The 17,138-nt window shown below is 35.1% G+C and overlaps 1 pseudogene; it reads right to left on the reverse strand.

The window, feature by feature from the left end:
- Positions 1 to 15,359: 15,359 nt before the first annotated feature.
- LOC133074049 (thymosin beta-4-like) lies at positions 15,360 to 16,851 on the reverse strand (annotated as a pseudogene).
- Positions 16,852 to 17,138: the final 287 nt, after the last annotated feature.

The raw sequence follows: 17,138 nt of genomic DNA on the forward strand, positions 1-17,138 counted from the left end.
CCAATGGTTGAATGCACGTACGTAGTGAGGAAAGGGAATTTTAGAGTCTCTGATAGGACTAAGTTGTTATTTGGTCTAAAGCAGAGCTTTCTCTTTTTAACAAACACATCATTGTATTCCCAATCTTGTTTTTCTCTGAGCTTTTATACCCAGTTTTTTGACTTTTGCAACCAGATTTTCTAAGATATCATTTGGGAAAATATCCCTTTGGAACACGATAGAGGTTTGGCTGCTGTTGGTCCCTTTAAGAGCAGAATTCGTCGCAGAAATATCAGCAAGGTGATTTGCCCTTTGTTTCCAGAGAGTCAAATTTAGAATACTCGGAAATTTAACAGTAGCTAAAGCAGCAGGTAAACTTACTGCATTTTAAAAATAGGAGACATTTTAAATTTTATTTTCTCTGGATGTAAGGAATCCATGTGACTTCTACAACATTCCAAAATCATGAGCTATTCCAGAAACATATCTACTATCAGTATAAACACTGGCAGTTTTGTCCTTGTCTAAAGTACAAGCCCATGTAGAGAACATAATTCAGCCAAAGTAGTCATAGGGCCAAAAGGCTAAAGATAAAAATACGGCCTCAAAAACATCGAAAGGGGTAGCAAAAGAAAATCCAGCAGTGTTTGCCTCTGTCACCTTTTGGGTAAGAACTACCAGTGAACCGTGAGAAATCATCATCACCCAAAGACCTTTCCAGTAGATGACTGAAAGAAGCCAAGAAATAATTCATTGAGCAGTCCTGAGGGACTTTGTCCATGACAGAGGGGAGAAGAGTAGCTTGGTTAGGGTTACTACAACATAGAAGAGTTCTGTGAGGTTCAGTTAACAAAAGGACTTCATAGGCTGTGAGGTGGCTGGCTGAGAAATGTTTAGTGTGATAAGAATTCAGGAGAGCATCTACTGCATGAGGTACAAAAATTGTTAAAGGAGATTTCTTAATGATTTTCCCAGTGGCCTCAACCAAAATTACATTGTCTGGAATGGATCTTAACCAGCAGGGCCCATTTGCTGGCTATAGACATTCTATGGGTTGCTGCTGGTCTTCATATTTTTGTGTAAGTGCTCCAAGGGCATTCTTTTCTCATAAACAAAAAGAGAAAAGGGGTGCCCAAGGGCACGTGGGTTCATCAAACCCTCCCGTAAGGCCTTCAAAGCTATTTTTCCAGTTCTTCCTATAAAATTGGATAGGGGTTGTTATTGTCTAGAGCAGAAGAGATTTGTCTGTAAGAGAAATTTAGAATCCAGTTTTGGCAATAACTAACTAAGCCAAGAAAACCACACAGTTGACACTTTGTTTAGGGTATTGGGAAACTTAGGACACCAGGAAATTTATCTGGATCTACATTTAGCCCTTGTTATAATATTAATACCTACCCTAAAATAGAACTTGGGTTTGGACAAACTGTAATTTTTATTTGGCAAACTTGTGTCCCTTTAAAGCAAGTAGATGCTGACTTTCTGTGAGGAGGCTTGAGAAGGCTTGCCACATTATTGTTGCAAAATAAAACCTCTTGGGAACATAGATCAGATTCCAGGATTTGTTAGAAATAAGAAGGACTCTCAGAGAGGCACTGAGGCATTGTTGTCCAAGTGAAGGCAAAAAAGCATTGGCTAGCTACATCAACTATTCTAATACTAAAGAACGCACCGCATGTCAACTACAGGAAAGGATTTGCTTCAGTGGAAATGGATGTTAGTAACTTTTGAGTTTTAAGGGCAACAGGATGTTGAAGTGTAACGATGCCATTTATTTATTTTTTAAGTCTCTTCTTCTTTTTTTTTAACTGAAAAATAGCTGATTTAAAATATTAGTTTCATTAACAACATAGTGACTCAGCATATTTATAGATTATATTCTGTTAACAGTTATTAAAATAATGGTTAATTTCCCAGTGTATTCTTATTGCTTACTTGTTTTATACATAGTAGCTTGCATCTCTGAATTCCCTACACCTATTTTGCCCTTCCCTCTTTCTGTATCCCCACTGGTAACCACTAACTTGTTCTTTATACCTACGAGTCTGTTTCGGTTGTATTATAGGCAACTTTGTTCTATTTTTTAAATTACATATATAAGACATAACATGGTATATCTATCTTTCTCTGCCTAAATTAAATCAACAAGAACACTATACTGTAGGTCCTTTCACATTGTTTCAAATGACAGAATTTCATTCTCCTTTATGGCTAAGTAATATTTCATTGAGTATATATATTATATCTTTATTATTTCATCTATTAATGGACACTTAGTTTGCTTCCATGTCTTGGCTATTGTAAATAATGTTGCTAAGAACATTGTGATACATGCATCTTTTAAAATTAGTTTTTATGCATTCTTCAGATATATATACAAAGAGTTGGAATGTTGGATTTTATGTTCTGTTTTTAGTTTTTTTGTTTTTTTGTTTTTTTTTTTTTTGAGGAACTTCCATACTATTTATTTCCATAGTGGTTACACAAATTTACATTCCTGCCAACATTGTGCTAGGGTTCCGTTTGCTCCACATCCTTGCCAATATTTGTTATTCATAGACTTTTTGATGATAGGCTTCTTGACAGGTGTAAGGTGATGATCTCTCATTGTGGTTTTGATTTGTATTTCTTTGATGATTAGCAATTTTACACAACTTTTCATGAACCTGTTGTATTTCTGTGTGTCTTCTCTGGAAAAAATGTCTATTAAGGGCTTCTGTGCATTTTTAATCTTTTTTTTTTTTTTTTTAAATCTAGAGTTGTACTAGCTGTTTATGTATTTTGGGTAGTAATCCCTTATTGGCCATACAATTTAAAAATATTTAATCTTATTCAGTAGGTTGTCTTTTTATTTTGTGGCTGTTTCCTTTGCTGTGCAGAAGCTTTTGAGTTCAATTAGGACTCATTCATTTATTTTTGCTCTTGTTTCTTTTCCCTTAGGAGAGATTAAAAAAATACATATATAGCTATAATTCATGTCAGAGTCCTAGAGACATGAGGACAGCTCTCATTTAAAAGCCAGTAAGAACCTGGGTCCTCACTCATAAGAAAATGCATTCTGCCAACAACATCATTGAGCTTAGGAGGGTATTCTTCACTAATCAAGCTTCCAGATGAGAATGTAGCCCTGTTGGTACCTTAATTACAGTATTTTTTTTTATTTACAGTATTATGAGATCTTGAGCAGAGGACTCTACTAAATCAGACCCAGAATCCTGACATACAGTGATATTACATGTGTTGTGTTAAGCCACAAAATTTGGGACAATTTGCTACCTAGCAATGGAAAATATATACAGGAATGTAGTCTCTGATCTTTTATCTCTTTGGGAAATTGCTGGTTGGAGAAAACAATAACAAACAACAAAAAAACAAAAGAAACTAGCAAGCAAAAATTCACCTGAGTGTAAGGAGTCATATATTTTTGTTTATTTCAAAGTGGTTTCTTTTTTTATGTTTTTTTTTTTTGCACTTTTATTATGTTTTGTAATAAGGGAAATGTTATACCTCTCCTAGCAGGTATTTGGTAAAGCTTTTTAGTATTATAAGCATAATCTTGGCATAGAATTGTCTTCTACCTTTGGCTTGGTTTTGTAAAATTAAGAATGACAGAACTACATTACTTTCTTTCCTTACCATTCACCCCCTGTTAGAGTCATAACACTTGAATCTGTAACTGTTACTGCCCAATAATTCCTTGTAATGCTTATTGAGTAAATCCCCAGTAAGTTAGAGCAATTATCTGAAGAGGTCAAACTCCATTACTAACAAGCATGTTCAGTACTTTAAAATTATTCTTTATTTACATTTTCCCTTATGTGCAGTATTTCTAGTAAGATTCTAAGCTCAGAACTTTGCACTCAAGGAAACCTAAGAGAGCACCACTTCATTTTATAGGCTGGGATAGATTTCCCAGGAAAGTTGAAATTACTGCTTAAGATTAGTCATGTATAATATCATGGAATTAGTACAAGAATGTGGGACTTGGGATTTACAAAAATATATTTAAGCATTTATACAGTCATATAAGATTTTGAAAATTTCTTAAAATTTAAATAACACTCAAATGTAAAATAAAATAATAATCATCATTCCTTTCAGCTAAAGTTAACCATTGTTAGCACCTTGACATTTTGCTATGATTTTTACAGACAAATATTGTATTGCACTGCACAAATATGAACTCTCAAAACTGGAAGCATAAAAGAATTATCATAAAATATGCATCAAGAAAATACCACCCAGTGCAGTGGTATTACCTTGTTAATTGTCTCATGGCTTTGAAGTGGCCAAGCAGAGACCTGAATGAAACACGACCAGGTGGGCTCTTGAAGCAGGTTCCTTATTCTGAAATTCCTTAGGAAGTTCACTTGCAAATTTAAATGAGGTTAGCCCTCATTAAGGCAGTTGCCTTTGAAAAAAGAACTGAGGAGGACATGGACTCATTTCCTTAGGAAAAGCACTGTAAAAAGAGGGACAATCTGTTAAAAGCTCTGAGGTGGAACACGAAGTTTTGTATTTTAAAATCAGCAAGGAGGCCACTGTGGTTGAGTGAAGTTCTTCTTATGCTCCACAATGCTTTGACAAATGAGCCTCCTACTGTATCTCTGACTTCACCTTGCTACCATCTTCCAGCTTATTTTACTCCAGCATCGTTTGCATTTAAGCAGTTTTAAGCAAATGAGTGCACAATCCATCTTACTATGTTACATTACATGCTGTGTTGTTAATAGATGATATGATTCTGTGCTTAATGCAAGTGCACTGTAACTAGAGAATTAGATTCAGCCAGTGTTGTGTTTCTCCTGAGGTTAAAAAAAAAAAAAACAAAAAACAAACAAAGAAAGAGTCTTAAGAGTGGTTAGGGTATGCAATGGCATGATTATAATGATTGACTATGGAGTTCAAGCATAGTGAGAAGAAATTACATTAATGGTGATATGATTGAAATAGCTGATGCAAATGAAAACTTAGCAGAAATAAAAGATTGGCATCATTGGGGAAAGGAGCTTAGGATTCAACAAGTAATAAATGAACAATGCAGAAACTAGAAGGTGTTGAAGTCAGTGAGGTGTATGTCACACACACACACAAAAAGATGTATGTCACAGACAGCACTTATTATTAGTGCTAAATTTAGGATTATGAATAAAGCAATGAAGGATGAGGCTTCTCTAGGACACAACCAACACCTGAAAGGGCTACAGAGGAACTGGGGTTGTCAGGAGAGAGACTTTCATAAAAGCAGGAACATTCACGAAGGAAATATTCAGATAAAGTACTGTTTATGTAAAGTATTCAGTGGTTTGCCAAGTCCAAAAATGACAGTGAAAATATTTTTAAGAAGTAAAACAACATGAGAGGTAGGAATGAAATAAGGTACATAGAGAAACTAATGAAATTAAACTTCAAGACATGACTTTGGAGTCTTGGTGCTTTCATATTGTGAATGGGGAGGAAGATAATGTGATTCATACTAGACACTCAAGGAAGACAGTGCTAATGATATTTCGAGTATTGTGAAATAAGAGAACTGGGTGTGTGGAGCTTCTCATGATCCCTTGCAACTGAAGCTAAGACATTGACTTCAAGGAAGTCGAGTGTTTCTCTGGGTACTTGAGTCACTTTTGCCTAAAGTATCATAAACGTTGAGCAGAAGAACTAGTTAGCTATAGTGTTTGAGTCAGTTCAGGGAATTTGATTTTGACCCCTGGAGAACTGGAAAAATTACTTAAGAGTTGCTCAAGACTCTACATTGGCCACTACTGATAGAGTTGACAGTGTTCACAGAATCTTGATATAATTTGGGAACACAGGACTCAGCTGATTCCTACAGAACATGTTTCAAGACATCATGCAAAGAAGTAGACAGATAAAATGGTTTTATAAACTATGTAAAGGATAAACATGAACTGTGATAGAAATTGGAATCAGTAGGGCTAATTAAAGAGGTTTTAATACTTTAGTTTATTCTAGCATATTCTCTTTGAGCTAATACTCTCTTTCAGTATAGGAAATAGTTATATTTTTAGGTCTTAAATCATGTCCTATATTAAAAATCTCCATTCTTTACATACTGCTATAGAACAATATTTATAAAACGTAAAGGCTTAAAAGCTCAAATGAAGATTCTACTTGGCAATAATAGCTTTGTCACATTAGGCAAATCACTTAACTTTTATTGACCTTGATTTCTTTACCTGTTAAAGATGGCAATGCCTTTTATTAAGCTTTTCTGTTCTCTTGCGTCCAGAGCATACTTCTATTATGACTAAGGTAACCATACAACTTATCTTCTAAATTATGGCAATTTTGAGAGTGAAAACAGATGCTAGTTATAGATGTTGAAGATACACTTTTTACTAATTGATTTTAATTAAAGATAATATCTTTTCTCATCATTCTCTACTTTTGAAAAATTATAATATTCTATTTAAAAAAAAGTGTCACTATGAGGTAGCACTCTCTTGAGGGCTCAGATTCTACACTCTAAATTCAGGGAGTCAAAAGTTTTATATTGAGAGGCTGGTCTATCATGGGATATAGAAGAGAATTACAAAGGTTATAAAGGAGGAATTAACAAGCTATATTTTAACATAAATAAATGATTATGATGTCTTAATTGTTTGATATATTCATTTGAACAAGTTGTCATAAAAATATGAAGTAGTAAAATACTAATACTATGGGGAAAATGGCTTTGATATCAGGAAACTATGTTTTGATGTCATCTATATGATCTTGGGAAATTTTCCCATTCTCATTCTAGATTTTATTATTGTAAAATATGATTTTAAAAGCCCAATTCACTGGGTTATTTTAAAGGATTGTGAAAACTTTTGAGCAGAGTGTTTCACACAAATTAGGCTTTCAATTAATGTTTGTAATTCTTCCCTTCCTTTTGGTATTAATACCATTTAAAACTTAAGAAAATATATAAAAATTACGTTTTGTTCTCTAGCCAAACAGAAAATAATAAATCTTTCCTATGTTTTGACAATTCTAAATTAGGAGACAAATGCATGGAGTTAGTTATAAATGAACCTCTACAGAAAAGAGCAATGGTTGCAATTTAGAAAGAATGATAACTAACCTTACTTTTATCTCTTAAGGAGATGGTCATTCTTTAACATGTGCCTTTAAAAAAAAAAAAAAAAATCGAGATAAGCTCTTAAACCTTATCTATGCTAATAAATTGTAGGGACTTTTTTTCTGAGGCACTTTAGAGACTATTCTCTGTTATTCTCATTATCTAATCAGTTTAACACAAGTGACTTCCACATTAATTGTGGTTTAAGATTTCAACATTAGAAACTTTGTGTTATATATTTTAAAATGAAGTATAGACTGAGGACAAAATGAAAAAAAAATTATGTTTAATAAATGAATTTGAGATGAGAAGCCTAATGAATGTGAAATAAACATAACCATAAATAAAGTAAACATAATGATAATATCTCTGAGGGAGAGGCAGCAAAAGACTTTTAGTAGACAAAATGTCAATAATATGCCACAGACATGGTGAAGATATGGTCCACACTTTCCAGGATAAATTTTGTTTCATTCCAAGTGACATTTTTAAATATAGAAAATATGCTCATTCCGGTTTCTGCATGTATAAAACTTTTGTGTAAATAGAGTTTGTCAGCACATTAATATGACATTTTGGATCACAGAGTACCCATCATTGAATATGTGAATATCCCTATTCTCCTGGTTTTCTTGCTATCACAAGTTAAACCTTCTCAACTGGCATACATAGTTTATACTTAGCTAATTATTCTTATAATGCTGAAAAAAATTAACCTGAAAAGAAGTTGATTAATGACCTGTTTGACAATTCATGGTGAAGAGATCTTATATACTGGCTTCTATGGAGACTTCAGACACTCCACTCTACCTTGAAGAAACTATTTTAATCCAGGAAGTTATGAATAAAAAGACTCAGTTTGCAATAAACAATGATGGGTATCACGTCCATGTGGGTACCTTCCATATAGTGAATTACATCTGAATATGTCCAGAAAGAATGAAGGGATGGAGCCAAAGCAAAAACAACACCCAGTCATGGGTGGGACTGGTGATAGAAGCAAGGTCCAATGCTATAAAGAGCAATATTGCATAGGAATCTGGAATATTAGGTCCATGAATCAAGGTAAATTGGAAGTGGTCAAAAAGGAGATGGCAAGAGTGAACATTGACATTCTAGGAATCAGTAAACTAAAATGGACTGGAATGGGTGAATTTAACTCAGATGACCATTATATCTACTGTTGTGGGCAGGAATCCCTTAGAAGAAATGAAGTAGCCATCATAGTCAACAAAAGAGTCTGAAATGCAATACTTGGATGCAGTCTCAAAAATGACAGAATGATCTCTGTTCGTTTCCAAGGCAAACCATTCAATATCACGGTAATTCAAGACTATGCCCCAACCAGTAACGCTAAAGAAGCTGAAGTTAAATGGTTCTATGAGAACCTACAAGACCTTTTAGAACTAACACCCAAAAAAGATGTCCATTTCATTATAGGGGACTGGAATGTAAAAGTAGGACGTCAAGAAACACCTGGAGTAACAGGCAAATTTGGCCTTGGAGTATGGAGTGAAGCAGGGCAAAGGCTAATAGAGTTTTGCCAAGAGAATGCACTGGTCATAGCAAGCACCCTCTTCCAACAACACAAGAGAAGACTCTACACATGGACATCACCAGATGGTCAACACCGAAATCAGATTGATTATGTTCTCTGCAGCCAAAGATGGAGAAGCTCTATACAGTCAGCAAAAACAAGACCAGGAGCTGACTGTGGCTCAGATCATGAACTCCTTACTTCCAAATTCAGACTTAAACTGAAGAAAGTAGGGATAACCACTAGACCATTCAGGTATGACCTAAATCAAATCCCTTATGATTCTACAGTGGAAGTGAGAAATAGATTTAAGGGACTAGATCTGATAGAGAGCCTGATGAACTATGGACGGAAGTTCTTGACATTGTACAGGAGACAGGGATCAAGACCAACCCCATGGAAAATAATGTAAAAAGGCAAAATGGCTATCTGAGGAGGCCTTACAAATAGCTGTGAAATGAAGAGAAGTGAAAAGCAAAGGAGAAAAGGAAAGATATTCCAATTTGAATGCACAGTTCCAAGGAATAGCCAGGAGAGATAAGAAAGCCTTCCTCAGTGATCAATGCAAAGAAATAGAGGAAAACAACAGAACGGGAAAGACTAGAGATAACTTCAAGAAAATTAGAGATAACAAGGGAACATTTCATGCAAAAATGGGCTCAATAAAGGACAGAAATGGTATGGACCTAACAGAAGCAGAAGATATTAAGAAGAGGTGGCAAGAACAAGAATACATAGAAAAACTGTACAAAAAAGATCTTCACGACCCAGATAATCACAATGGTGTGATCACTCACATAGAGCTAGACAACCTGGAATGTGAAGTCAAGTGGGCCTTAGAAAGCATCACTATGAACAAAGCTAGTGGAGGTGATGGCATTCCAGTTGAGCTATTTCAAATCCTGAAAGATGATGCTGTGAAAGTGCTGCACTCAATATGCCAGAAAATTTGGAAAACTCAGCAGTGGCCACAGGACTGGAAAAGGTCAGTTTTCATTCCAATCCCAAAGAAAGGCAATCCCAAAGAATGCTCAAACTACCGTACAATTGCACTCATCTCACACACTAGTAAAGTAATGCTCAAAATTCTCCAAGCGAGGCTTCAGCAATAGGTGAACCATGAACTTCCAGATGTTCAAGCTGGTTTTAGAAAAGGCAGAGGAACCAGAGATCAAATTGCCAATATACGCTGGATCATTGAAAAAGCAACGGAGTTCCAGAAAAACATCTATTTTTGCTTTATTGACTGTGCCAAAGCCTTTGACTGTGTGGATCACAATAAACTGGAAAATTCTGAAAGAGATGGGAATACCAGACCACCTGACCTGCCTGTTGAGAAACCTATATGCAGGTCAGGAAGCAACAGTTAGAACTGGACATGGATCAACAGACTGGTTCCAAATAGGAAAAGGAATACGTCAATGTTGTATATTGTCACCCTGCTCTTTGAACTTATATGAAGAGTACATCATATAAGAAACGCTGGGCTGGATGAAGCACAAGCTGGAATCAAGATTGCCTGGAGAAATATCAATAATCTCAGATATGCAGATGACACCACCCTTATGGAAGAAAGCAAACAAGAACTTAAAAACCTCTTGATGAAAGTGAAAGGAGAGAGTGAAAAAGTTGGCTTAAAGCTCAACATTGAGAAAACTAAGATCATGGCATCTGGTCCCATCACCTCACGGGAAATAGATGGGGAGAGAGTGGAAACAGTATCAGACTATTTTTGGGGGCTCCAAAATCACTGCAGATGGTGACTGCAGCCATGAAATTAAAAGACGCATACTCCTTGGAAGGAAATTTATGATCAACCTAGATAGCATATTTAAAAGCAGAGACATTACTTTGCCAACAAAGGTCCATCTAGTCAAGGCTAATGGTTTTTCCAGTGGTCACGTATGGATGTGAGAGTTGACTGTGAAGATAGCTGAGCACCGAAAAATTGATGCTTTTGAACTGTGGTGTTGGAGAAGACTGTTGAGAGTCCCTTGGACTGCAAGGAGATCCAGCCAGTCCATCCTAAAGAAGATCAGTCCTGGGTGTTCATTGGAAGGACTGATGTTGAAGCTGAAAGTCCAGTACTTTTGCCACCTCATGTGAAGTGTTGACTCGTTGGAAAAGACCCTGATGCTGGGAGGGACTGGGGGCAGGAGGAGAAGGTGACGACAGAGGATGAGATGGCTGGATGACGTCACCGACTCGATAGGCATGAGTTTGAGTAAACTCCGGGAGTTTGTGATGGATAGGGAGGCCTGGCGTGCTGTGATTCATGGGGTCCCAAAGAGTCAGACACGACTGAGTGACTGAACTGAACTGAACTGATGTTTGGGAAAGAATATATATGGGTATACACATTTTCTTGTTTATTTATTATTTTTTTAAATTTTTTTCATTTATTTTTATTAGTTGGAGGCTAATTACTTTACAATATTGTAGTGGTTTGTTGTTTAGTCACTCATTTGTGTTTGACGCTTTGAGACCTGCCAGGCTCCTCTGTCCATGGGATTTTCCAACAAGATTACTGGAATGGGTTACTATTTCCTTCTCCAGGGAATCTTCCTGACCCAGGTATCAAACCCATGTCTCCACATCCCCTTCATTGCAGGTGGATTCTTTACCTCTGAGCCACCAAGGAAGCCTGTATAAATATATACATGTGTATATACATATTTACAATATCCCTTAGATTTTATTCAAATTGCATATTAGTGTATATATTTTCCTTTACATATAGAATGAAGTAAACATAAACATAACTTTGTAGATAAGGAAACCAGGACTTAAAGCTGAACTGACTTTTAATAAATTTTGATTTTTTCGTGGCTATATTCCATGGTGACAGTATTCAGTGGACCCAACGATTGCCAAATGAGTCTTTTTAGTCTATATTGTACTGATACATAAACACATGTAAGAATAATACAAAATCAGAAATCACTGCAGATCTAGCTATATATGACTACTGTAAATTTAGTATCTGTAGTTTAAAATGCTTAATGGCATAGGTTTTAGAATTAAATCTATCAGAGAGATGATCCTGTCTCTACAATTTGCATAATGTTGAACAAGTTCCTTAACTTCTCTAATCTTCCTAACTGGTATTAACTGATATTGAGAAACTTTGTATTTGTTGTTCTTAGACCTCTTTCAAGGTCTCAGATGCCTTTATTTTATATAAAATTTTGTATTATGAATACTTACTACACTAACAACATACTAATCACAAAGTTCATGCTATTATATCTACTATAGTCATGCAGTACACTGTATGCGTGTCTGTATGAATAGAAACACATATAGATAGACAGAAGGGAAGGGAACTGCAATCCATTTATTATAAGTCTCAATCAGGGATTTAAAAGATGATATTGATAAAATAAGATTAAAGACACAAGCAAATTTATAGGCAGATATGGATATAAAACAAGTTTCATGAATCCCATTATACTGTGTAGAATTCTTTAATATAAGAATGCAAAATAATTAATACTTACAGAATGTTTTCTTATAGGAGCCCACCTTCTTCCATACATGTGTTCTTTGAGATATAATAAGAAATGTGAGGGATTCTGTAGCCAGTAGATTAGGAATAGTCCTTAGATATGGTAGTCAACATAAACTTTATGTTCAAAGGAAAGTATTTAACTACCTATTTGAAATCTCTGGAATTAGATTTAGCAAGTTTTCTGATCCAAACATATCCTTTACTATTCCATTCTCATGTTTTGCCCATTTCAGTGAATGAACTGAATTTTATTACCATCTGTCTAGAGTGTCCATGATGGGAATCTAGGAATAATTTTTTCTTTCTCACTTCCCACTATTCTTCTTTGCTAATCCATAAACAAAGCCTGTTTATTGTATCTTTACTACTGACATACTGGTTTAGGCCACTGTTCTCCTCTGCTAGGCCAGTGAGACAAGCATTCTAATTTTCTTCTTCCTTCTCTTCTACCTTTCTTCGGTTCATTCTATATTTACTGGTAATGTAGTCTTCAAATATAAATCAGCTTGTTATTTGCTTACTTGAATTCCTTCATTAGTTTGCATCCCACTGCACTTAAATTAAAACCCAGAAATTTTTCTACAGCATATAATTTCCAGAATAATATGCTCTTCCTAGTCCTTCACTTTCATGTCTTCTCTCTTTTTTGGCATAATAAACCACAGCCACACTGATACTCTTTCAGTTCCCTGAACATGTCAAACTCTAAACTCTCTCACTTCATGGCTTCTTCACATAATTTTCATTTGGCCTGGAATGCTCTTTCTCCCATTCTTGGCATCGTTAGCTTCCCACCATTTTAAGCACAATTTCTGACTATGAATTTCTATGAAGACTATCTAACCATAATACAGCACATTCTTTTATTATACAGTTCTCTCTCTCTGCTTCATTTCATAGCCCTCCACAACTTGAATGTAATTTATTTTTCATTTTTTGCTTGGCTTAATATATCCATCCCATTTAAAGATTCACAAAGCACAGAAAAAGGCATCTCACTTGTTTATCACTATTTTCTTTGTATTTAATATGGTGCCTGGCACATGACACATTCTAAATAAATACCTATTAAATTTACACAATAATTATTTTTCAATCAGATTAGGCAACTGATTTTTGATGTGAAAATGTCCTTTAAAAGAAAATAGAAAATATTCAGCTCCTAGAAAATACATTATGATTCTAGAAATTTTGCAGAAATTAATTTAATCCTCCAAATTAAAAGGTTCCATAAGCTATACTTTACAGAAGTTCAAAGCACAGAGCTGACTGATGGTAGAAGCATCTGCTGCAAGTTCTCTGGGTTTCCACTTTCATTTATCTGTCTAAATTCATTTTCACTAATATGAGTATCCTCCACTTGGAGATAGAAAAAGTGAACCTCTGAGTGGCTTATAAAAATTCCCCAAATCATTATTACTTGTGAGTTGGATAAAAGTAGAATTTGGACATGTTTATTGGACATCATGGTTCATTAATTTCCCTGATATATTTTTCTGAGATATATATATATATATATATAACTTTTAGAGTCATAAGAATTAGAGAATATATATGATTTAGGGCCAAGTTCTGAAATTCCAAACCATGTAGTCATTCCACTATAGTGCCAAGTCTACACAGGCACACCTCAGAGCTACTGTGGATTCAGTTCCAGACTAGTTTTAAAAAGCAAGTATCACAGTAAAGTGAGTTGCAAAATTTTTGGTTTCTCAGGGCACAGAAAAATTTTATTTACACTACTCCATAGCTATTACCAGTTTATAATGCTGCTAAGAACTGTAGATACTTTAATTAAAAAATATTTCATTGTTAAAAATGCTGACTATCATCTAAGTCTTCAACAAGTTCGAAGTTTTCGCCAATGCAGGGTTTAAACTACTGTGAAAATTACCAAAATGTGAGTCACAGACAGGAAGTCAACAAATACTACTGGGAAAATGATGCCTATAGATTTGCTTGACATAGAATTGTGATAAGCCTTTAATTTGAAGAAAGAAAAAAGGCAATATCTGTGAAGCATAATAAAGTGAAACCAATGAAATGAAGGTATAACCATAATTTGAATAAGTAACAGTAATGATTTGTACATAAACATATACCATATTATCTTCTATATTAATTTGAAAATTAGATTGTTGAAAAATTATTATCATTTTAGAAGATGTAATAGTCCTAAAGGATTCAGAACCCAGGTATGACAAATGACAACCATGTAATTAAAATAAGTATCTAAAAAATGTACTCAGTTAATACATCTTCTGTGAATATGTTGATCCCAACACTGTACTACTAGAGTTGGAAGAAAAAAAGACTCATGGGTTTATAAAATAAATAATTAATCAAATTAACTAAAACTAAAGGAAATGAATTTAATTACAGGCTTGCCTATATTCTTTTTTCCCTATAATATGTAAAGGATACATCAAGATAACCTACATTTATAAATCCTAGAGAAGAATTTTTTTCTCTAGATGAAAGTGCAATAATAGTCTGTAAAGGAAATACTTAAACTAATTTTGGAATATTAAAATCCCTATACTCATACCATTAGAGAAAATCATTTGTACATATTTGCCAAAAGCACATTAGCAATTGAAGAAATGCCACGTGTAAAAGTAAAAGCTGATAAAGCAACAACAGACTATTTGATGCAAGCACTTTTTAAAAACTGTATAATCATTGTCATTCTGAGAAATCTAAAATGGTCTAATAAAGTTCTAAAAAGTTATCTTTTTTTAATGTCTGGCACTTTTGATAATGATAAATATATGAAGATTACTTATTGACAAGATGAAAGAAAAGAATTTTTATGATGTGTATGATTTTTTTTCAGGTTTTAAAACATTTTATTTGTGTATTAAAAAAATTGTGCATTCCAATAATTAAAATCATTTGAACAACAACAATGAAAAAAATAGCACTCTGATAAAACTGCATTTTACAGCCCGCAGAATACCTAGGACCAGCTTTTTACTCTAGATTTCACTGTTGTCCCACACAGCTGCATCCTTCACCAGCATGCAAGTTCTTTTCCTTCCCTGCCAGCTACACAGGCAGATGGGAGAGGCAGGCATGGGCCTACGCTGTCAGCAGCTCTCCATTCTTTGATGTGAACAGGGGTGGCACAGTCATTTAAACTCGATCCAACCTCTTTGCATCTTACAAAATTGAACAGCTAAAAGAAATAAAAAAGACAATGCTTGTGGAATGTACAGTGCATACTGGCAACACAAGCTTCATTACAACTCGCCTGCTTGCTTCTCCTGTTCAATCGTTTCTTTTGAAGGCAGTGGATTTTTCTCTTGCGTTTCTGTTTTCTTCAATCTGATTTATCGAACTTCTCAATCTCAGCCATATCAGGTTTGTCAGACATGGTTGCAGAAGGTGTGGAGCAAACTGCCAGTGATTAAAGTCTGGTCTGCGCTGTGGTCACCACCTAGTGCCGATGTGTATGATTTCAACTGCTTTCTTTTTTTTAGCTATTTTAAAGAAAGTCTTAATTTCTCTAAGGAAGTACAAGTCCCCCAAGCTTATTATTTTGATATTTATTTAGAATACAAATTATGAAATTTCTATTTGTATTAGTTTTGTTTCTCCAGGAAACAGTCATCGAAAAACCACTTTTCTCTTTCCTTGATAATTTTACGCATTAATATAAATGTTATGTCAGGTTATAAAGTCATTTTACATTAAACTATTTTGAGGTGTCATATAATGCACATTATGCTCAAAGAGTTTCTTATTGATAGAAATTAGAGAAAATGTGGTGTGTCATTGACATTGTGTGTACCTGCTGTTTCTATATCAGTTCCTGATATCACAAGGGAAATATAAAAAATGGAAAACATGATAAAGTTCCTACCCTTTCATTTTGTTTTAAGCACTGATGTTAATGAGATGCATAAGGGCCAACCATTCTTCTGTGGAAAAATTCTTACTAATGCATGCAGCAAAAAAAAAAAAAAAAAAAAAATCACCTAATGTCAAAATTAAAACTGCATCAATGGTAAAGTGCATCATGAATATTTGACTTGTTTTCCAAATGTTAGAACTTAAAAAGTAATTCTGATTTTGTCACCAACATAAAAGCTTTGAACAAAAGTGTAAAATTGTTTTTTATATTGCAAAGTAGAAGAAAACATTAATTGAACTAACTTGGAAAAAAAGAAATTTTGAATATCATGGATTTGTGTCTTAGAAAATGAGAGTCATCACTTCAGTGATTCTACCAATGACATCATTCACTTAAAAAAGATGACATTTCCGAGGTGTGGTCCCAAGATGGTGGAGGAATAGGGCGGGGAGACCACTTTTTCCCTCACAAATTCATCAAGAAGATCATTTGAATGCTGAGCAACTTCCACAAAGCAACTTCTGAATGCTGACAGAGGACACCAGGTACCCAGAAAGGCGCTCCATTCTCTTCAAAAGGAGGTAGAACAAAATAGAAAAGACAAAAAAGAGAGACAAAAGAGTTAGGGGTGGAGACCCATCCTGGGGACGGAGTCGTGAAGGAGGAGAATTTTCCAAACAGTAGGAAACCCTCTCACAGGCAGATCTGTGGGGAGTTTTGGAATCTCAGAGGGAAACAAAACCAGGAAGAAAACAAAGAAACAAACAAACCAACCCACAGAAAATGCACCTAACTGCAACTGCCAGCAGAGAAGTAGCCAAGACACTCACATCCCCAACCAGCGAATGGGGAGCTGGACAGGGAGGAGCAGACTGCATCCCCAGTCCTTAGGGTAAGGTCCAGACCAGAATGCACACACCAGCGCTATCTGTTTGCAGTGTACCTTCCTCACCACAACACAATTGAACAAGTGAGCCTAAATAAGTGACCATCTTTGCCCCCTTGTGTCAGGGTGGAAATTAGATTCCAAAAAGACTTGCAAACAGAAGCCAAAATAAACAAAGAAGAGGGAACTGCTCTGGAAGTCACAGGTGTAAAGATTAAAACCCTGCCGTTAACATTGACTAAGGATTGGAGGGGACCTATAGACCTTGCGAACAAATGC

This window comes from Dama dama, chromosome 19, assembly GCF_033118175.1.
Source record: "Dama dama isolate Ldn47 chromosome 19, ASM3311817v1, whole genome shotgun sequence".
NCBI lineage: Eukaryota > Metazoa > Chordata > Mammalia > Artiodactyla > Cervidae > Dama > Dama dama.